Consider the following 22,786-nt stretch of genomic DNA (forward strand, 5'->3'; position numbering starts at 1 on the left):
TATAAATTTCTCGAGATATGGGAAAATGCGCGAAAATTAAAATAAACATTAGGTGGTCCAAACTTTGGATTGCTCTCTTGATCAAACTATTAGGACCGTATTTAACAGATTGCGGCTATCTCCGAAATTTGGGAGGGGGGTCAAAAATTCAAATTCATAGAAAAAAAAGCACGGAGAAAAATCAGAGGAAGTATGTTTTTGTTTCTGATTTCGTAACTTAAAATACTATCTGCACTAATTATAATTTGCATTTTTGAGGTTTAACCCTCGAAACATGGAGCCCTAGAAAGTGACGATTCGATCATTACATCAAAAGTTATTCAGGGTGGGCCGTTTTTTTGGCGTACAGTATATAAATGTTCAGTAAACTGTTGAATACTTAATATAAATAATGTGTTAAAATAGTGTCAATGCCGATGGTTATTGAGTTAATCTTTATATTCAAAGAAATAGCATTAAAATATTAAGGAAATTTTTAAAAAATATTTAAGCAAATGAATATAGTTCACATACGAAATAAATATCAACTTGGACTATTTTCATAAAATAAATAATTTTCATACACTTTAAAATTGCACGAACCACTTTTTTTTACCATGCATTACATAATTATTAAAAATTAAAAATTATACTCAGAGAAATTTAATTAATACATTTTTTTCGTTCAAATTTTAGAAGAATAAAAAATATAATTCTTTGCTTTGCTAGTTTTGATTCCTTCATAAATTTATCATCAATTTTTGTAACATAAATAATTTTATGGCATTGATTTTTCATTAATTACACTTCTATTAAATTTCAAAAACTGTGAAGATTTCATTTGAAGAATCGGTCATTTTCTTTGCACCTAATAGTTTATCGTAACCACAAATTTATTGTTTACCTATTTGAAGAATAAAAGCATAAAAACTTTAACATACAAATGTATTTATACATTTTTCCTATTTGTGTAACAATGTCTACGCTTATCTGATAAGATGAGTGTTTTTGCAACTTCCATTATTTCATTGTAAGATAATTTACAATATGACAAACAAACTCCTCATATTTACGTAAAGTAACATTTCAAAAATGTTAGGACATAAAAAATACCTTTATGCATGAATGTGTCTTTTTATTAAAAGATATTAAAAAAAGTAAAAATTTAATTATCAGGGATCATTTTAAGAGAAATTCGTGTTATTTAGCAGACCATTCAATTTTTTTTAATGAGAATGGTTAATTCATAGATTATTTTATCATAAAAACGTATTTTTCCTGAAGTAGTTCATCATACAAATAGACACTTCACAATATTTTTAATTTCACAAATAGGCCTATTAAAAAATGTTTCTTTTGAAAATGGACTCAAGAGGTCTGCAATTCATAATTTTTAAACTACAACTCTTGATAGTTTTCTTGGTCTTGGTAGAACAAGTAGTTTTTCACAAAACAGGACTTTCTTAAAGAAAATTCTGAGTGAACCACTAATTTATGTGATGTTTTTTAAAAATCACAAAAACAGGAGCTTGTTTTAACAAATTCTGAAAATGATATGAAGATTTTTCCCAATATCAGAAAAACAGCTACTGAAAAAAACCTTCATTTTAAAACCATATATAGATGATATACAAAATGATTTGTAATGCATTTTAATTTATTTCTCACCAAGAAGCATACCTCAACATAAATAAAATATGTAAAATAAAAACTTTGAACTAATAATGATTCAGTGAAACAGACATCTAATTGTTATCTGGCGCTGATTCTGAGCTTTGCTCCAAATTATGAATCATAACCGTAATGTATTTTGTTCTTATCTTTAAAAATCATGATTTTTTACTTTTTTATCGTTTTATCATACAGCCTCACTATTTGTATGCATTAGTACAATTTTTTAAAACATGCAAAAAATACCAGTTTAAGTTCATTCCTTACTTTGTTTAAGTAAATATCAATTTTTTAAAAACTAATGTTAAGCAATTTTTCAGAAATCTTATAAAGCTATTAATTTGAAAAGAAAATATCAGCTATCGTAAGATTACGTATCTTAATTAAAATACGAAAAAAAACTAACGATTGATAGTAACAATAAAACAATATTGATAGTTACAGAGATTTATTTATACTAAAACTACAATAATGCTTTAAAAATTAAAAAAAAATGGAAATACTTCATAAATATTTTGGAACTTATTTAAACTTATAAATGTTTATTTAAACTTAAAAATATTTCGTACGTATTTGTAGAGAGTATAATTTATTTTAATTTTCATTAACTATAATATGTTTTAGTATTTAATTTAACAAATACAAATCGGTAACAGAAGATAAATAACTTTTTCTCAATCTCTAACTTTTTGTAATACCTGTTTTTTTGTTTGAAGTTTGATAGTTTTTATAAAATTCACAATAACTAAAATTACGGGCATTGTTTAGTGTTTTCATTTTCTACATTTTTAAAACATTACAATACAAAACTCAAACGTCAATACCAACTTTATTCGAAATTAAAAACGTCTTTATATACATAATTTAATACAATAAAATCAAAATAAAACGTTTTAATTTACTTAATTAAAATATACAACCTAATGAGAACAAAGTTCTGCATGAGTTACATAAAATTCAATATTTAATAACAATTAACTATGTAGAGTTAAAAATAATTACGTTAAGATTAAAAACTACTTAAATTTCCATTTACTTTACATTAAAAAAAAATCTATTCAATATTTACATTCTTTCAATAGTCCCTTTTATTTTGCTACAAATTGCCTTTATTAAGATACAAAGTAATACAAAGTTTAAATTAAAACATCTTGCATTTATTTATTTTATAACTAATATTTTCCTTTTTTGCTTCTTTCATCATCTGGATAGCAAGCAAAAGAGAGAGAGAGAGTTACTCCTACGGAGGAAGATGGAGATGATTCCGAGAAAATCAATATCTCCTCTTCTGGAGAAGAAACAAACTAGCGGAATTTTGCAAAATGGATTTCACGTGAGGACAGGAGGTTATGGAATTTGCAAATAAGAAATACGAAATTTCGAAAAGTACTAGCATGCTTTAATTTTTAGCAAAAATAATATTTTTTGAAAAGTCACATATAAATTATCAGACAAAATCGGTTGCCATTTTCTTATTGGAAAACTATTTTAATGCATATGCAAACGATTTTAAAAGCATGAAAAAGTTTTTGATGTTCAACTCTACTTTTTTTTCCAATTTTAAAAGCATTTTAAAGCTTATGGAATTGTTTTCTTCAAACTTTTTTCATATTTTAAAGTTATTGTTTCCAATTAGATTAACGTGTAAATGTTATTAAATTAATGAACTTGTTTGCAAAATGTGTGGTCATGATTTTGTATTCATATACACAAAATTAAAGGAAAGAATCTGAAATTTTAAAAAAGGCAATGATTTTCAAATCGTTACGGAATCATTTGCTTAAAATATTATCTTCCTATTAATATTTTAAAGTTCCTCAATTAAGCTAAATATGATATCATTTTGTTCTGTATTTTTAAGAAAATAAATTTAATTGAAAACGATTCCAGACATTTGTAAAATCGTTTACTTAAAAAGATTAATCTTCTGTTTCTTATTTCAAATTATTATTTGTTAATGAAACAAAACATAACTCTGAACTCTTTGGTGTACAAGTTTATGACAATATGGTAGTTATATAGTCAATAAATCGTTAACAATATTGGTATAAATACTTTACTATCAGATTATTTGTATTGCTGATCCAAATATTTAAAAAATTATGTATAATATTTTAAAAACAAAAATTTGTATTGCTGATCATTTCAAATCACATACTATTTTAAAACAACTTTAAATTTATTTGCATAAGAACAATAAATATACATTTTTAAGGAATGCAATAATTTGTATGGTATTCTGTTTAAATAGAAAAAGTATCAAAGCTATTATTTTATTTTAAAGTATCGAAAATGTTATAATTTTGTTGTTGAATGATCGCTTTTATTCATGAAACAAACCATTAACATTCGAAATGCCATTTTAAGAAAACTTTGATAATATTTATAGATAACAAACATAAAGTGATGAAACAGCCTTTTTTTTCCAAAGTATATATTTTATATACATTTTAAAACACAGTAGCAAGTACTGCAGTATGTAGTTTAGTTTGTAGTTATAATTCAAATAAAATGCTTAGTTATTTCAATGAACGATATTATCTTTGATACATTCCATTCATAAATTTAAAAAAAATAAACACAATAAATAAACTTAGGAACAAAAATCCTCGTCATTCAAAATTATTTTTAATAAAGTTACTTTCAAAAATAACAAAATAATTGGTCTAAATGTTAATAATTCATTACATAGTGTAAGTAATAATCGTTACACTTTCAGGCATAAATATTGTCAGTAATAAAATAGTGCAAAATTTATTTTTTTATCTTTTTTACAATACGCCCATTGTTTAAATACATGAGAACAAAAGTATTTATACTTAAAATAAAAATTAACCAACAAAAAATTTTAATATTTCTATTACTAAAGAAAAGTATTTAGACAATGAATTTATTACAGCTGCAATTATTTCATTTAAATAAAATATGCAAATCAAAAAATGTCCATATTTCTGTTCAAAAATAAAAGTTAGAAATTAATTTTATTATTAAAATGATTAGTAATTACTTTTGAAGCAAAAGAAAATACAATAAGAATATTTTAGTGACGTACTTTTTAAAAATGTATAATTAGTAAAATGAATATTTTAGAGATGCATTTATATTTTAGTTAAAGTAACCATTATTTTCTCAGAAAGTATATTTGTGAAAAGGATATCTTAGTAACGCGTAAAATGTTTTTTTTTTGTTGTTGTTGTTTTTTTTACAAATTTTTATAAAAAAATTAAAAGTATAACTTTTTAAAAAATACTTTTTTCCTTTATTTACCTTATCATCTAATTTTCACATAAAAAATGTGTTTACATCTCTTTGGGATAAAAACTATTAAAAGGATTTTAATTATTATATCAATTTTACTGACTTAATTAAACTAATTTATTCTTTTATTCAAAAATGGAAATTTATAAGCAAAGGCAAATAAAAATCGAGAAGATTATACTGATTATGTATGTCTAAAGGGAGGATCTTCGAAAATCGGTCCCTCCCCACCAGGCGCGTACACACGACCCTTCTATACTGTCTAGCGGAGGCCATTTTGAAGATCGTTGAACCCTAGTGAGTCTGGTGTATATCACATCGAACACCACACGGTACTGTGTCGACATCGATAATCAGCACAGTGCCAAAATAGTACATGATCGATATTTGCAAATTTTCTAGTTTTGCTTCACAGCATTTTTTATTTCATTTTATGTATCTTTTTCAAAAATGCGAAAAATATAGTTGAGTAGATAGATCAATACATCAATACCGCAAATGAAATAAGACGATGAACATTGCTTTAAAAATGTATTTTTAAAATATTATATGAACTCTTATAGTATTTGTTTTGCTTATTTATAAACAGGATATTTGTGTTATTTTTAAGCTATACAATCGTACATAGTATGAACGCAAAAAATTAAAATAACTTTATAATAAAAGAATACGAAAAGGTAGAAAGAATATAGAATATAAATTTCAGTTTTACTGTTTTTCTAATAACTCTATTTTTATTAGTTATCATCTATAAACATATAACAAATTGTTGCAGTAATTATTTTAATTCGATTTACTCGTAATTATAAAACAGTCACGATCATTTGAGTATTTTTGGAATTTGTAATATTGAAAAAGATTAGATTATAAAATCAACTATAAAAATTAAAATAAAAAAAAACCTTATGAATGTAACATAGATATTATATTTATCACAGTCCGCTTTATGCATAAAATTATATAGTCTTATTAGTAAAACATTAACTAACGTTCTTTCGAAAAAATTTGGGTGACGACCGCTCTTAAGTATCCCTTATTCAAGCAGTATAAAATATTAACTTTAAAATTTAACCAAAATCTATAGATAGTCATAAATATTCTTTTAAATAAGTGAAACATATTTATATTTTAATCAAAACAAATAGTTATAACAAGTGCCTAGAATAGTCACATGATAAACCTAGCCAATTAATTTCAATTTAAAAAAAAACATTGTTAGTATCAAACTTATTTACGTAGTACGAAAAATACTATTAACTTGCAAAATATTTATTATATATTTCCGTACAAGCTTAATTATATAAAAAAATAGTATAAAGAAATGAAACAGCAAAATAGGCATTCTCTCAACTGATAAAACTTTCCATTCCAAATGATAGCAAAACTGTTCACTGACCTGATAAAAACGTGCATCCTGTGCCGTCGTAACCCTACAGCCACAAGGCGATGCTGTAAGGCCACCTCCAAACCTCCTGACACACACTTCTCTACCGCTGTCCGGTATTGTGTCCGCATACCTTTTAATCCACGGCCACGCATCCACAAATAAAGAATAAAAAAAATCCACACAACACTAGTCCGGTTTTGTGATCCTTTCTATCCAGCCATGTGCTAGCGGGTTGGAGTGTACAGTTAGAAAGCGAACGGCATCTTTCTACTACTCGATCACCACCTCCCCACGAAAATGTAAAGTTTTTTTTTCCCTTTTCCCGAAACACACTAGGGTTACACCACACTAGATAGAGTTCTCTTGGCGAGTTTGAGTTTGCGCCAATAGGGGCTAAGTCGTCCCCAAACTTGAGACTTCTGATTCATTGCGAACGGTGGCTTTTCATCGATTAGAATTAAGCGGTTACTTTTCATCTTGTTTTTTTACTGGTCGGGTATACCATTAACATTAATTATATGTGAAATCATAATCTATTAAAGGTTCAAAAAATCTATTTTCAGTAACCTATTTTAATAAATAAAATTTTTTAATAAGCTAGAGTATCGCACATTAAATAATATTGGACTGGTTTGCCGTTGACAGAAATTTTACGATAAACCAATCTAGTTAGAAAACCTCTGTTTATAAATAATAAGTATAATACTAATTGTAGTAAAATATTTTTATAAGCTGGATGTCACATATGTAATTATATTGATCTAAGTCTGCCGTCAAATATTTTACATGATATCATTTTTGATAAAATCGTCAATAAACCTCTGTTTATAAATAATAATAAGCATAATGATAACTATAATAAAATTTATATGTATACTGGTTGTCCCATATGTAAGTATGTTTATCTAGGTCTTTTTTTTTTGTCAGATATTTTGCTTGAAATCATAAACAATGAAATCTTAAAATGTTCTTTTTATTTTCAATAGTTCAGAAACAATAATAATGATAGTAATAATAGATTTTATTGATAAGCTAACGCTAATTTTATTAGCTATTAATAGTTTAATAGCACAGGAATATTACAAGGAAAGTAAGTTGTACTGTGTAAGTACTCGTTTTATACTTGAAATGTTAAAAATACCTGTATTTTTGTAAAAACAAATCAGCAGCTATACTTACATTCATTGAAAATTTAGCTGAAGAGTTGAATTTTTATTGTAATTAGTTACAATTATCATGTTCATATTTTACTGACATAGTTGTTTGCAGTTGTAAACTATTAAAAATTCAAACATAATTGACTAAATTCGGAAATCACGATTATATATAGAACAATAACACAGGCCTTTGCAGGCAATATATAAACAATTATGCACAATTTTTTTGCATATAAATATTAATTTCCTAATATCGTAGCGTAATTGAAAGAAATTCACTGCTAATTACTTGAGCGTGTCCAATGTTTTATTGGATTACGACTGAATATAAACTTTTTCAATGTAAACTGAAAACATATTAGCAATACAGCTTACTTTTTTTTAATTACTACATTGAAATATTATTTTAATTACATGCTCTTAAAATATAAATGAAATTCACTATTATTTTAATACGAAATAATTTTTTGTTAACAGCACTATTAATAAAAAATATAAATAATAATTTATGCATGTTTTGGTGATGCTTAAAATACATAAGATTTTATCCAGACGAAATCATCCAAACAAACACTTACAGTGTACTTCTAGAGCGTTGAAAGGTGACGTTTTAATTGTAATTCGATGAAACATGCGACACTATTGAATCAGCTTCAACTACTTTAAAAAAAACTGCATAATTTTGTCAAGATACAGCTTATCATTTCAAATCGCTGATAAAAAGGGTGCAATGAAACCATAACGATGATTAAATGTAACAAAAAAGAAAAATGAATATTTCCTTTCTCAAAAAGTGTCCATTTTTTTATTTCTGATATTCCTCGGGGTCAAGAACCACTCAAATTCTATGTCGCCACAATATTATGATTACAAGGAGATAAAGTATCTCACCTGGCAACCTTGTCTCTTTCTCGTGTGAGAGACTCAGTCAGCGGTTGTTGACCTCTACGAATCATAATGCAAGTCCTTCCTAGACGCACCGTTAGGTGGCGCTGTTCAAGGAAGCTGGAGATGATGGAAAGAGAAAGGGAGAAAACTAAACTACATCCCGTTAGATGAAAATTCATTCTTATCTCTTAGTCACTTCTTCATTGAGGTTAATTATATACCTTTTTATGTTATATAAAAATTAAGAAAATTACACGGTTAAAAAGGATGTCAGCTTAGCCCTCTGACGCAGAATTTTTATTAAACCTATTTTTCATACTTTTTTAATTATTTTGTATTTCTTTAAGCCAAAATAAATTTAAAATATTGTATACAGCATTTTAATAATTTACGGTTATGAAAAACAGCATGAAACACCGGTGTCTTTTTCTGCGTTAAAAGTAAAATTTTCAAACACGGCTCACTCCCAAACAATGATATTTCAAATTTGCACTTATCTGCATTTATGTAGATCTAAGAGAAATATAATAATTTATTATTGAAATTTCCCTCATTTATGAAATGAATTATAGATAAATTTTTGAGTATTGATGAAGAAAAAAAAATTTCAAATTACGTTTCTCGCATTTTATATTTTAGTACAAATATAAATTCCGATAATCTAAAGGATTTTTTAGTAACTATTAGACTGCTACTTATAATTAAAAAGCACAAAAATATAGTTTTTCTTGTAATTAGTAAGTCAGAAAAAATATATAAAAGGGGACACCGGTGTCCCCTTTTGCATTAAAGAATAAATATTTATTAAATTAGAATCCTCTTAATAAAAAGGAATTGTTTTCAGTAAAGAGTAGAGAATAAGGTATTTTTCACATTTCATTCATTTTGATAAATGATTACTCGTGTATGTATAAATGAAACTTATAAGTATTTTAATGTATCTAAATTTCTTATTCAATTCAGGAAGAAGAATTTAGTTTACAAAATAAAATAAAGGTAACGGCTTAAAGCAATTACTAAAATTACAGAAAAATGTTGAAACGATGCTTTAAAGAAAACAGTTATATTTATATACAAATCTTCCTAATAAACCATTAATAGACTATATAGCTTCGTTATATTTAGATGCGTAATATAAAATGCAATTTATCACATGGAATTTTGTTATTAAGAATTTATTAGTAACATTTATTTAAAACTGTTCAAATCAAATCAGGGAATTTAATAAATACACTTATTAATTATTTTCAAAATTGAAATTAACAACAATTATAATAGTTAATATTAAATTTTGTTACAAATTTCTCTAAAAGAAAAAAAGGCTATTATTCTCCAGAAATTTTATTATATTTTTTTCATTTCTTTTTGTACGTAATTTATAATAGGCAATTTTATTTTACATGTAGTCCGATTTTGAAATATCTGTTCTAATGCATGTAGTATAATTTTTATTAATACTACGAATAATTATTATAATTTTCTTCAAATTATTATTACTTTTGACAAATAAATATTATATTGAATTAGTAAGTGATAAATTTGCATTTAAATTTTCTCTTGATGCGAAGCATCATTTATCACAAGAAATTTACTTATATTTCTTTACTTTCTCATTTATCACAAGAAATTTACTTATATTTCTTTACTTACATCATTTATCACAAGAAATTTACTTATATTTCTTTACTTACATCATTTATCACAAGAAATTTACTTATATTTCTTTACTTACATCATTCATCACAAGAAATTTACTTATATTTCTTTACTTACATCATTTATCACAAGAAATTTACTTATATTTTTTTACTTACCGGATTACATATTATATACTTTCATTTATTTACTTAATTATTTAATGCATGATTTTTTACTTATAATTAGATTTCTAAACATCTTTCAATATTCTACTTGTCTGCGTCCATTTTTTGAATGAATCTAATTGACTAAATGTGAAAGTTTTGTTTCATTAATGTTGACATTTTGAATGAGATATTTAAACAAGAACATTTTTTTTTGGATTAAGGTCGTCAACCTTCAAGTTTATCTACGACAATTACGAAATATAAAGCAATCTTGCAAGATTTAAAAGAAAGTGTAGGTGAATTTATAAAACTCCCACATTTTATCTGATATTATTTATTTTTTCTCTTGCGTCATATTACTACTAAAACATTTTATGAGATTTAGAAGTGCTGAAATGAAGTAAATTAGAAATTATTTGACTTCTAACATTAAAAGTTCCGCGTTACTTTAATATTTAAATATATAATCTAAATATAAAATCTAAATATATGTGCGTGGGTAAAACATTAATAGAAATTATTGAATATTTTAGAAAATTTAGAAGGAATTTTCATTTTTAAAACTTTCGAAGTCAATTCATGAAATATATAATGAAAGAAAGAAAAATATTACATTATTTTAAGTACATATTTTAAAAATATAACTATTTACTTTAAAAAGAATTTAAAAATTATTTTTTTAATTTAATAAATTGTAAAATTTAATTTAATATATTTTAAAAACATTTATTTATATTAATAAATTGCAAAACTAAATACTTTAATTAATGTAATCAATAATAATTTGAGTGTACAGCACTAAAAATCATTTCTAAACAAACTCTGGCAAATCAGGGATGAAAAAACAACTATTTTAATAAAAATAGTTTTATAATTAGTTAATCGTCCATTGCCATGAATCGTAAACTGAATTAATTTGTGCATTTCTCCAAAGATATCCACTTTGTTTCTAAAATATTTACTTCTTTTTAAATAAATGCAAGTTTAAAAATAATTTTATTCTTACAACATGCAATTTTTTTATTAAAAATATCCTTCAAAATATTCTTCTTTTTCTTAAATAATAGTAGATTGCGATTTTTTTTCATTCACTCCGGAAAAAAAATCAGTTATTTTGTTCCGCTGTGTCCATAATACAGAGAAAACTTGCCGCAACCTTAATAAGAGTTGCTAAATTGAACCAACATTCCTTTTATGTTGAACCACATTATCGTGTAATCAAGTTCAGTTTACACAATTATAAACTCAGACTTCGTACCACATTAAGGTTGAAACAAATATAAATGATATTAGAGTTGAACCCGCAACAGAATTTCTAACAGCGTATAACAAAACTTCGAAGAAAAATAAAGAAAAAACTGCGCACATATTTATAACATTCTCTGAAAACTATCTCTGAGCCTATTCATGGTCAAAGACTTTTCAAATGAATTCAGATTATATGATCCAGATTTATCGAACAATAAAAAAGTAAGAAGACAAAACGCTATTTTTGGCTACAGATGAAAACCATCTTGAAGCAACAGAAAACTTTTTTGTAACGGAATAAGTTAAAATACGATTCAAGAAACCTGTTTCAAAAGGAAGACTGACCCCTCTTTAGAATATTTTTCTTCTTTCTCGAGAGTGTCTCAGTAAGACAATTGAAAAAGCAGGCATGCGGTAACAAGAGATTTTGTTGATTAGGTCACCAAGTGAGTGAGAGAGTAGATTGCTTATATAGGTCGACTGTTTTGGTTGCTCGAGCGATGACTTCAAACTTTTATTTTTCATTGTCAGGGCAGACACTTTTGCAAATCCATCATTTCTTTTTTCTTATTGAATGCAAGAGTGATTTCTCTCTTTATGGATAAGTAATTCTCCAAAGAAAAAATAATGAAATTTTTGGAGCAAATTTTATTCTTATCTAATCATTCTACACTTTAAAAAATGAATAAACCTTTTGAAGTAAATGTTATTGTAAAATATTGCTAATACACTACGATCAAACTTTCATTGTAAAGTTTGTGGAAATAGTATTACACACAGTACAAAATTTTTCGAATGGCTAAATAACAAATAAATTTTTATTTTGCCACATTCAAACAAAACAGTCAAATACCCATGAATAAGATGATATTCAAACTGTTAACTATGAAAAAAACTGTTTATTAACTGCTTTCACTTAATACGGGTAAGCAGACAGAAATTTATGGCAACAAATAAGCCCACCAAATGAAACAACTTAATTCCTTACAGATGAGTACAAAAGACTAATCTGTCAATCTCATGACCAACACAACGGGGGTTCGAATCCCAGCGTTGACACCACAATATTTCCTCCATGCCCTTCAACACTTGAAGAGTTTTCAGTGTTCTGCACTCCCCAATTTGTGTCCTGCACTTTCCAATACCCATTATCTTATAAAAACCTTAACTTCAATGTCCAGTTAAATTTCTTTTAACTATTTCGAAACCATGCTAGTTGTAAATGGTTAAAAAAACGTATAGTTTTGTATTCATGGTTTTATAACCAAACTAGTAGTAAACGGTTTCAAAAACGCAAAAGTAACAAATGTTCTTTATCATAAACTTTACGGTTTACTGGATGAGCAGGCAGATGCTGGTTATATTACTATAATTTTAGAATGAAAATCCTATAAGTGCGGGGGACCTTTGGATCTCTTTTATGATCCTCTTAAAAGTCACGACAAGGTTTTCTAAACATAGTTTATCTAATTTTCAAACCATCCCTTTTCTGTCATTCAAAATTAGAATATTGAATGTTGAATTTTAAGTAAAAAGTACTGATGTCCTGACCATCCACTAATAAATGTTGCATTTACAGTAAAAAGTATTAACACCCCGACTATAGTAGAACAGGGCCAGGGTAGCTTTCTTCTCATCCAATAAAACATCACGACACGGCAAATTAATAATTACAATAATATTAAATTTACAGTAAAAAGTATTGGCAACCCGATCATGGTAGAACCGTGATAGTTTCCCTCTCATTCATTAAAACGCCACCCGTTTTTTAAAGATATATCTTTCCAAACCATAATTTTTTATCATTGGTGATTACGGTGAATATTAAACTTACAGTAAAAAGTTGAGTACCTGTACTTTTTTCAGTAAATTTTCGAGCATCCACATAACAGGGTAGAAATGACGTTTGAGAGGTCTTTTTAAAGAACTCAACATCAAAGACTGTTCGAAATGTTGAGCCTCGTTGAAACAAAATATCATTTAAATTTTCAGCAAAATAAGGTGCGAAATTTACCCATGTTATTGTGCTTATTAAACCATGTTAAACTCGATTACACAATATTATGACCCAACTCTAAGAGAGACATTGTTTAACGTAAGATATTTCTAACTAAACACATCAGCAAATCTACACTATATTGTAGGTCAAGGTATCTATATAGTTTAACATTGAACCGATTATTTCTAAATGAAAAACATTTATCCGATTTGATTTTGCTGAATATTTGTGGTCCCTAAAGTTCAGATACGTAACATTGTCATTTTGAACCGGACTCAGAAGATAAAGAACACCTCATTAAAATGTTTGATAAAATATCCTACTTGAAAGGTTTTTTATAGACATAAATATTAATTCAAAAAAATAAATAAATAAATTCTTTTGAAGTTAATGCAAAAAAGAAATGTAATAAATTTTAGAATATTTTCAAGTTTGCTAAAATGGATAGCAGCCTCCAAATATATTTTAAATTAAAATTCATATATATATATTTTTTTTTAATTTAAAGACGCAATGCAGTATAATGCAATTGTGCGAATAATTTTAAAATTATACTGCTGCAAAATTAAACAGATTTGATTGCTGTGTCTATGTTTCTTAATAATCCATAAATAAAGAGAAAAACTTTATTTTATAAAAACTTTATTTTATTTCATAAACTTTATTTATATAAAATTTTAAAAAACTGCTTTAAAACATGACCTTTAAGAGGAAAACTATTTTACATATAGCAACCCTTGTAAGTTAAAAAAAATGTTCAAACTTTTAGTTTTAAACGAACGTAAGTTTTAAAATCATGATCTGGAGAACTTGTAACTCAACAAATAACCTTTAAGAAAATTTTAGAAGTCAAACGAACTATAATTCAAATATGAGCAGTAATATTAATAATATGAGCAATGATATTAATTATAACTATTTGTAAATAATACATCTTCCTTGAGAAAAAATATTTATCCTGTATCTTACAATAAATGATTTTCCGTTAATAATATTTATTCATTTATTAACAAAGATTTATTCAAATAATTGTTAATAAATAAATATTAGTAATGTTTTGCTGTTCCATATTACTCACTATTGAACGATAAGAACGTAATTTTCTTCCTACTCTTTCTATATATGTGTAACCATTTTCAAACTAAGAATTTCATCAGAAAATGAAATGTTTTCAATGAACTGGATGAACTCACGGTGATTTCCGGATGATGAAGTGAAATATCTATGGCAATTCATTCAATCAATTCTCATCCACAACGCATGCGCAATAAGTAATGAATTAAGCTCAGTACTGAGCATGTGCAGTATAATTTTAAGATCATATCAATGTACAACTGAGAAAGAGGAAAATATTTGTAATTTTGTTTAAATAATGGGAAAAAGGTAATAGAATGAATGCTTCAATCTTTGTGCAAAGTAATTTCTAGAAATAAAATTTTTGTAAGAGGATAGAATGAAAAGGAACAATAACATTTATTTATTTTTTCTGAAACACATATATTTATATAAAAATGTAACGTATATTTTTTATAACAAATTAGTTTCCAAACTTTAATGCTGCACTTCTTTAATGATTAAACTTTTTAATGTAAATGTCAAATTGACAATGGTTTAGCATAATTACTTGAATTCTATACACTGTCTAAATAATTTTGAAAAAAACTTGCATTTAAAACCGTCAATAACGGGGCAGTCTAGAATACGGTGCAGAAAAAGATATTTTATTTTGTTATTTTTAAAACAAATATTTGGATAAATATATAAAAAAAGGTATCATATATATTTAAATTATTTATAGATCATTTATTCAGAATAAGTGAAGCAGTAAATATGAGAATAAACTCTATGTTTAACTCAATATTTTGTGCATTTATGCAATTTCACCATAATAAATATGTTAAAAAATAAAAAAATTATACATTATAAATATTATCTACTAATAATATTATATAATATAAATATATATAAATTATAAATATTATATAATATTTATATACTTATATTTACTCTAATATTATAGAATACTTTCCGTCAACAGTTTCTTAAAGTGTAATTTACAGTAGATATTCTTATTTTCTTGAAAAAGTTATATAGTTCAATTTACGAGAAACTCTCAATGGAAATAATACGGAAATAAATCCCGTTTCTAGCGATCATTATGTTGTATTTTATCAGACACGTGGAATCAGGGAAGATTTCAGCATCCCAGCCAATTGGAGAGTGGTTAAAATTTTAAATAATGAGATAAATTCTAGTTGGTGATAAAACGATGAAGAAGTTTGCTTTTAGAGATGAGGAAAGATTCAAACTTGCATTGCCACAAATAAAGAACTAAATTAGAGATTTAAGAGCTCTAACTTGTAGGAAATAGGTCGGAATTTCAATTGCATTCCACACTGACAGTTTCGAAACAAGTAAAAAAAAAATTAACAAAAGATTTAGAATAAAGTATTCAATAAACCTAAATTTAAGCATAGTATTTTTTCTTTATAAATATAAATCTATCTATATCTATAATATCTATAAATATAAAAATAATTAATTTTTTAACTCAAACCTAATATTTTGAAAATATATCCAAAGATATTTATTTTATAAGAGTAAGAATAGCTTTTCTATTTCGCAACTATGCATCACATAAGTTTAAAGTTTATAACAGGAAACAAAAAAAAGAAAGGAAATTCGACTTTGATTTTAAAGTCTACAAGGTAAAAGTCATCTTATCACAAATATATTTATCAGGAAGGTTTGTTGACCTCCACCTTTTTGTTCCTCTCTGTGTTTATTCAGGAATTTACCTTGGAATAGATTTATCTCACATTCTTCACCTTTTTCTCTAAACGTAAGAATAGATTCTTTACATTATTTGTAGCATTACCTGTGTCTATCTTTTTTAGGGATCTTGTCTCAATTATTTCAGCATTGTTCACACTTATGTAGGTCAAAAAAAATCTTACATTTTTTTTTAACTATGAATATAGTTTGTAAAGTATGTTTTTCCGGGAAAGTTTAAAGCTTTGATGGATAGTTTTGAAATTTTGAAATCGCGCATTTGCATTGAGTAAAAAATACAGTGCACAAAAAAAATAAAATAAGAGGAGCACTCTGAATAACTTTTGGTCCAATGATCCGATCTTCACGTTCTAGGTTTCAATCTTATTGGTTCGAGGGGGTGACTTCAAATACGTTAATTATTTAGTGCCCACAATATTTTAAAATACGAAGCACAAAAACGTGTTTTCTTTAAGAAAACATACCTTTTTTTCGTCTAATTCGGATTTATGACTTCCAAAATAAAAGGAGTAGCCGCAATCTTGGAAATATAGCTCCAGAATTTCGGTCAGGAGATCAGTTAAAGGTTTGAATCCATTAATGTTAATTTTATTTTTTGCGAAAATTTTTGCACGCGCTAGTAAAATACTTTTATCCAAAGTTAATTTCATGCAAAAAATAACTTTCAGTAAATAAATATTATTTTTTATTATTTTATTTAATACTAGTCGAAAAAGTTTTAAATTGTGAGGCTTATAATTTTTTACTTCCTTTTGAAGAATGCCATTTTACAAGGCATAAAACAAGATTTGAGCGAAATCAGTTGAATTGTCTCTGAAAAATCGAATTTTTAGAAAGAGGATGAGTCATAAAACGTAGAGATCCGATCAATGGATCCGAAGTTATTCAGGGTGGTCCATTTATTTATTAGTTTTTTCTGATCACTGTATCACAAAAAGTTAGGCTTTAGAATAATTAAAGATTAAGGACTGATAATAATTTAAAAAATTACTGATAAACAGAACATTTAATAATGAAACTGCAACATAATTATAAAATGATTTAATTGATAAATTTAACAAAGATTTAAAATAAAACAAAACGAATAAGACAAATATTTTAAATTAAATATGCGAAAATAAGAATTATTTTGTTCAAAAAAATTATTTTAGAAAAATACTTTTATTGTTTTTGTGATACCATGGATATTTAATTTTATATTATACTACATTTTATAGCCGACGTTGAATGGTAGGCCGAATTCTGAGCTTACGACGATCAATTGTCAGTTCCGCAGCGTTGTAATTTTGAAACCAACTCAGAAGACAAGGGAACTCTTGGATCAAGAATTCGGACAAAATGGTCTTCGTGGAGTTTTGATGGAACTAACCGCATTTGCACCACATGGAGAGAAACACGCTGAGAACGTCCCATGGTTATCCCGACGGTCAGAGGATTCTAACCCATGATCACCATTGAGGGTATGGTAGTTAAATTATATAATTATAGCATTAGTCATTTGCTGTCAACAAATTTAATGCGATGGTAATACGCATATATTGCATTTTTCAACAGTTTTCTTTGAATCTATTCTTTATTAGTTTTTCAATTTAAATAATAGTGCAATTCCATATTTCTAATTTCGTATTCATTTAAGTATCATATCAATTTAATCAAAATTATTTTCAGCATGAGATTTCAGAATTTTTCTGTCCTTCTCTCGTGTGGACTGTCCTCTAAAGTAAACATTTTTTTTCTCCATTGCCCACCTGGAGAATGACCTAGGTCATACAGGCATCTGAAGGGCAGATTTGTTGACCACTCTTTCAGGGGCACCATATTGGGTGGGCCAACGTTGCTCCCACAGTAAGGACAACTAGCACAGAGAAGGAAAGAACATCCATGCCTTGCCCGGGATTCGAACCCACAACCTTTGTGATGCAAGGGCAGTTCCCTAACCCCTACACAGCCGGTCTTCTTCAAAAGCAAACATGTTTCTCTGTTTCAAAGCTTTCCCTTATACCAAGGTTTCCCAGAATTAAATTTCTACACCCACGTTCTTATATGACGTCAAAACAGTTGTGCCAGCTTGATTATTAAATACTATTGGAATACATGGATTTCCGAAATTACAAATATGAATAATTCTAAGGTTACTATAATTCTAAATATGACTGTACCGAACGCAAATGAGTGTCATTCGGCACTGGATACCCGATTAAAGTGTCCGGCTTCCGGTTAAGAACCGTGTAAATAAAAAGATCAGATCAATTGTCCTGTTTCTATAAATGTACATTGTAAAAAATTCCGGATCAAATTGCGATATAAAGTACCGGCACTTTACACCGTAACAGCCATCTCACAGTAAAATCCATAAAATATTATATACTTTTAAATATTATACCGTAATTTTTACAGTAATATTAATCAAAGTAGTTCAGTGATTTTACAGTAATATATTAGTGTAAAAATTACGATGTATCAGATTTTTTGCTTCGTCATATGTTCCTGTAAAAATCAATTTTACGGTAAAAAGTACCGTAATTTCACTTTTTACCTTAATTTGATCCGGAATTTTTTACAGTGTAGTTTTAAAAAGTACTTTTAGGATTTCTCTTAGTACTCTTAAAATCAGTTAAATATAAGCTAAAATTAAAAAAAATTGAAAGTAAATTAAATCTAATAAAATGTATTATATTATACTATATTATATTATATAAAATAATGCAATATGCTACATCTACATAGTAAACGTTTAAATAATATTTTAAAAGAGTGTAATACCGGAAAATAATTATAAAGCAACAATAACCTATTTAAGCTGGGTATGAATTTATTAATTAAATATTAGAACACAAATTTTGAAAATAAAAGTAAAAAAATGTTTTAAATTATACATTTTAGTTCACTTTTCCACATCTTATTTTAGAAGTTTTCCTGTTAGTGGTTAAAAATAATAGTAAAAGTCAATAAACTGTTGAATTAAAGGGAAAAGAAAAGGCGGAAGTAACGAATCACAGCAAACTATGAGAAAAATTAGTTTTCAAGCATTATAAATATACAATGCAGGTATTGCAAAGTTATATTTCCGTTACACTGCTCTAACTATAATCTAAAATACTTCAAAAAATGAACCCAGTTCTTCTCCCCTTTTCTTGGCTTGAAAATAGGATGAATCAGTTTCTTAGCAAATTTTAACCAACTCTTTATATTCTTTGTGTAAAAAGAAGGTGTATAAAAAATATTCTAGGGAAAAAAAAGCGAATTCCATATCCTCTCCTGGGTCATCCGACCCCCCTTAGGATCTCCCATTTTAACCCTTTGTCCCCTTTATCATCCCCATCCACCAAAAGAGGCGGTTTTTCTCACACATTTCACTTTCACCCTTTTTGTAACGTGAAAATTGTAACGCGCGCACGGATGGGTCACTAAACTTGGAAGTCTAGGGTAGCAGAGGGTCATTCGCCCCTACTCTGCCCTACTTGGCACGTTGCCAAGACCTTCCTTTTTCCAGGTTTAGATAGAGTTAAAAACCCGTTAGAATAAAATAGTGAGAGTTGATAAGGTTAGAGGACGAGATGCTATTGTTGTTTGTTTACATTTAGACTGTGTTTTAATATTCAGTTTGGCGGGGCTTTTTACCTTTTTGGCGGTGTCAGATAGGGAAAGATGACAGATTATAGAAACAGGAAGGAGTGGGATAATAACTGTTTCGTGATTTGGGAGAAATTAGAAATATAGTTAGAATAACATTTTTAAAATCGTTCATGCTATTGCCGCAAATGCAATATTTACCATATTCGATACATGAATTATGTTTGTCCTATTTTGTTCATAGTGAAATTCATTGAATTTATAAACTACTAATCTTGAATTTAGAAACAAATAATATCGGACTTAAAAAAGCTATTATCGACTTTAAAGAGCATTAATCTCAAAATGTGAGACTACTAATCTCGACTTTAGAAATGACAAATCTTAAACGAAAACATTACTAATTTCGAATTCAGAGACTAGTAATCTTGATTTTGACATAACTAATTTGATTTTAGTAACTACTACCACTAATAAACATTCTTTTATATAAATTTTTTTTGCGTACTTTTTTAAACCGGAACAAAAATTTTCACCAATTTATTCATTGAAAATAATGACTAATTAGTGACATATTTTTAAGTTAAAATACATAGAAAGGATAAAAGACAAAGGATAAAAATTATACACTGCGATAAAAAGTTTGATCTAGGCTAGCAGAATGTGTTAAAATTTACCTTGTTTCTGACTCTATGGAAACACCAAAAATCTTGGCAATTTTTATCGAAATTCTAAAGTAATGATTTTGGTAAAATTAAAAAATATGGCTTTATAATCCTTATGTGATAAAATCGATAAATATGGTAAAATTATTCATGATACTTTAGGGCACAACAAACAAATCATTTATTGGGTTAATTATTTTTTCTTAATCTATATGTGTAAAAAAGACTCTTAATTTTGAAAACCTGAATTTTCCGGTAAAAAAATATTGGAATAAATGCATTAAATTCCATATATTTCAATTTTGGTAACCAGGATTATGTTGTTTTTTTTACCAGAAATGTCATTACCATAATGATAATTTTTTCTCCATGTAAGTAATGTACATGTATTTTAAACATTTAAATAAAATGTTACTTAAGCTTCACAATGTTATTTATAAAATAAGATACACAAAACAGATGATCAAATACAACACCGAATTCTAATTTCCTGGTAAATGATTTTAGGTATTGATAATATTACACAAGGAAAAGCTTGATTTTTCTCTTGATCAAACAAGTTTATTGCCTTCAACTATTGAATTTCCTCATTTTTATTAAATCTGAGATTACAGATGGTTTGTTTTTCTTGATTGAGAGAATCTTTATATTTATTATTTCTCTTTATATGTTTTGTATATTGAAAATGAAAACATAATAAATACTATCGAAATTGATTTCCGAAAAAAGACACTGAGGTAAAAAGTATGGTCTAATTAAACTACCAGAATATTGTGAAATTTACCGTGTTTTTGACTCTAAGGTAACAAATCGCTTTGATGATGCTCCCCGAATCGCTTTGATAATTATTTTGGTAAAATTAACAATGAAATTAGGTTTTATAATACTAGGTAAAATTTTATAAAAATTGTAAAATTTTGTTAAATGCCGTATATTTAAAATTTATTAAGCAGGATCGTGTTTTTTTTCTTTTTTACTAGAAATGTTTTTATTATAGAGTACGGTAGTTTTATTAGAATTTTTTTTTTCGTGTACATATAGCTTCTAAGCAACTTAATTTCTCTACACAAAATACTCTGAAGTTTTTAATTTTAAAGCTTGTTTTGGCAATTATTCTTAAAGATTCACTTTAAAATGGATGATTTTTCCATCATTTTTTTTTATTAATTATCATTTTAGTTGTCTGGATTTTCTTTATATTATTTCCTTTGGATTTTTAAGAAAAATTTTTCTTTTATAGAGTGATTTATTGTTTTTTATTTAAATTTTTTCGTTTACTTTTCTTTCATCTTTAATGGTTTATTATTGTAAATAAATACAAAATTTATTTCACTTTCGTGATTTGCCATTTTATTAAATTTAGTCTAAATTTAGTTAATATAACTATTACCACAGCAGGAGCTCTTCAACTGATTTCGCTAAAGTTTTGTATTTTGCCATCTAAAATTACATACTTTAAAATGAGGTAAAAATTCTATACCTTACAAAGGAATTTTTCGACTATTATTAAATAAAATATAAAAAAATATAATAAGTATTTATTAAAATTTATATTTTATGTAGAATAACCTTTGGATAAAAAATTGCATAACTGTGTGCAAAAATGTTTCAATTCGCTTAAAAGTACTCGAGATATAGTGAAGTATGCCAAAGTAAAATTAACATTAAGGGGTCCAACTTTGGACCTGACCAAACTATGGAGACCATATTTCCTAGACTGCGGCTACCCCCTTTAATCTGGGAGTCAGAAATCCGAAACCATTGGAAAAAAAAAGGTTTGTTTATTCAAAGACAGCACGGTTTTGTGTCTGATTAAATTAACCTAAAATATCGTCTGTACTAATTAATTAATTAATTGGCATATTTGAGATCACCCCCTTGAACCATTAAGAATGAGTCTTAGAACATCAAAATCCGTTCATTAAAACAAGAGGTGTTTTTTCCCCCCCGTCCATTTTTTTTCTTTTTTTTTGCGCACTGCACATGAATAACTAACGATTGTACTCAGAAGGGTTCGGAAAGCTATTAAAATTATAAAAAATAGGAAAACAAATGAATAATAAAAGAAATAAAAATAATCCTTTAATTGATTCATTCATTTTCTAAGCACGTTATCTTGATTATTAATCAAAAATGTGGTTTTAAATTATTGTACACGAAGAGTATTTTGTTTTCATTTATAAAATGGCTACATTTTATAGTCTTATAGTCGTTTAATTTATTTCAAGCATTTTGTAGTTTATTGTTTATTGTAAGTGTAAGTATTATAAGTGTTATTGTAAGTATTGTGTATTGTGGCATTTCAAGTAATTTTAGGTGGGAAAGTCATGAATATACATAATAAGGTTATGAATGTACATGAG

The 22,786-nt window shown here is 26.7% G+C and overlaps 1 protein-coding gene and 1 long non-coding RNA gene across 6 annotated transcripts in view; one reads left to right on the plus strand and one right to left on the minus strand.

The window, feature by feature from the left end:
- LOC107447387 (nuclear hormone receptor family member nhr-91) overlaps nucleotides 1-22,786 on the minus strand; it is a 188,638-nt gene that overhangs the window by 62,260 nt on the left and 103,592 nt on the right. Inside the window, exon 1 of one of the 3 annotated variants that reach the window (XM_087153295.1) lies at nucleotides 6,305-6,604. The exons of the other annotated variants lie outside the window; for them this stretch is intronic. The gene's annotated coding sequence lies outside the window, so the exon portion shown is untranslated. Of the gene's footprint in view, nucleotides 1-6,304; nucleotides 6,605-22,786 lie in introns of those variants that run through there. 3 annotated transcript variants of the gene reach the window in all.
- LOC107447389 (uncharacterized) overlaps nucleotides 1-22,786 on the plus strand; it is a 37,009-nt gene that overhangs the window by 5,942 nt on the left and 8,281 nt on the right. Inside the window, exons 1-2 of one of the 3 annotated variants that reach the window (XR_015429731.1) lie at nucleotides 15,809-16,234; nucleotides 17,403-17,645. This is a non-coding gene — a long non-coding RNA (uncharacterized LOC107447389). Of the gene's footprint in view, nucleotides 1-15,808; nucleotides 16,329-17,402; nucleotides 17,646-22,786 lie in introns of those variants that run through there. The other 2 variants (XR_001584521.4, XR_015429730.1) reach the window with 2 other exon arrangements.

This window comes from Parasteatoda tepidariorum, chromosome 10, assembly GCF_982258835.1.
Source record: "Parasteatoda tepidariorum strain Cologne lab strain chromosome 10, Ptep-v5.0, whole genome shotgun sequence".
In the NCBI taxonomy this organism is placed as follows: domain Eukaryota; kingdom Metazoa; phylum Arthropoda; class Arachnida; order Araneae; family Theridiidae; genus Parasteatoda; species Parasteatoda tepidariorum.